This window comes from Triticum dicoccoides, chromosome 4B, assembly GCF_002162155.2.
Source record: "Triticum dicoccoides isolate Atlit2015 ecotype Zavitan chromosome 4B, WEW_v2.0, whole genome shotgun sequence".
Taxonomy (NCBI): Eukaryota; Viridiplantae; Streptophyta; class Magnoliopsida; order Poales; family Poaceae; genus Triticum; species Triticum dicoccoides.
In genome coordinates, this window is record NC_041387.1 from 250,541,078 (window position 1) to 250,542,592 (window position 1,515).

The 1,515-nt window shown below is 44.0% G+C and overlaps 1 non-coding gene across 1 annotated transcript; it reads left to right on the top strand.

Moving 5' to 3' along the window:
• Nucleotides 1–1,001: 1,001 nt before the first annotated feature.
• On the top strand, nt 1,002–1,105 carry LOC119296457. The gene has a single exon (XR_005145224.1). It is a non-coding gene; the product is annotated as a small nucleolar RNA R71 (small nucleolar RNA).
• Nucleotides 1,106–1,515: the final 410 nt, after the last annotated feature.

The following is a 1,515-nucleotide window of genomic DNA, read 5'->3' on the forward strand; positions in this document are numbered from 1 at the left end:
CTAAGCGCCTCCTAGGCACTGCCTTTTCCAACAGAGATCCCCATGCTCTAAGTCCACCAGTGTCCCAAGGAATGTCACCTCGAACCTGGTCAGCATGTAATGGATCGTGCACAAGCAAAAACCTGAAAGCACGCTCAACAACCAAGCCAATACAAGTGACAGAGAGAATGCCCTCTAAGTCATCGATAGAGTACCCTATCATATAAGTATATCTATTGATCAAATCAGGAACATGTATCAACAACAAGTCACATGGGGCATAGGCAATATCAGCGATATGACATGTCTTGTCCAGAAAGCTAAGATCATACCTGAGATAGTTAGGAAGAAACTTCAGGACTACCTCAATTGAAGATACCAAGTGAGGTGTGGTAGTAGAAATTTCAACCGGACTCGTGTCAACAAGTGAAATAGTAGAGCTTGGCTCCTTGACATCTGAATCCACCTCACCATACTCAACCATGAAGCTCTCCATCTCAGGCTCAAGTGTTGAGGAAGCAATGCGGCTAACATCATCGAAGGTGAACTTCTCCATATCTGGCTCTAGCAGCACATGATCAATATCAACTAAAGGTGACTCCTCAATATCAAAAACAACTAACTGCAGCTCTGGCTCATCCATGGAAGAATCATCACAATGCAAAACCGGATCTCCAACACTAGTATCCATATGATCTGTAGCGTGTGTGTCAACTAGAATGGTGTCATCATCGTCAAAGATAATCCATGCAAGCTCAATCTTGTCACACTGAGATAGAGGTTCAGGGTTCTGTGTAAGAATTGGTGGCTGAGGTGTGGTGATTTGTTGCAAGCAAACCAATGAATCTGACGTGGGCTTCTTATTGTACCACTGAAGTTGGTGGAAAGCTATGCTCTCAATCAGCAGAAAAGCTTCATCAAGTGTCTTGTTTGTAATAGCTCCACCCGCTGCCATATCGACATAAGCTCGAGTTTTCGAAGTCAATCCTCTATAGAATATCTGTAGCTCTAACCATCTCTCGAGCCCGTGGTTAGGACATCTCCTGAATAAAGCCTTGTATCTCTCCCAAGCATCATACAAGCTCTCGCCTTCACGCTGAACGAAGCTGAGGATCTCATCTCGAATTGCGGACTGCTTGTGTAGTGGGAAATATTTATCCAAGAAACTTGCGATATCTCATTCCAACTGAATGATCTTGATGGCAAGGATCGATACCAAGCACGAGCATCATCCCGGAGAGAGAATGAGAACAACATGCACTTGATAGCATCTTGAAGAACTCCATGGTACTTGATTGTACCTGAATACTCCATGACTCGGTATAAGTGCTCATAGGGATCCTCAGTGAGCAGACCTCCAAACTGTTGTTGTTGAACCAAAGCAATAAGACCAGGCTTTAGCTCAAATTTTTTTGCCTCAAAAGGCGGCCAAAGTGGCCCTGTGAAATAGCAATTGCTGCTTGGCATCCAAACATCACGAAGCATCACCATATCTCCACCAAGTGTAACTATCAATCAACCTGCAAATAGATCAGA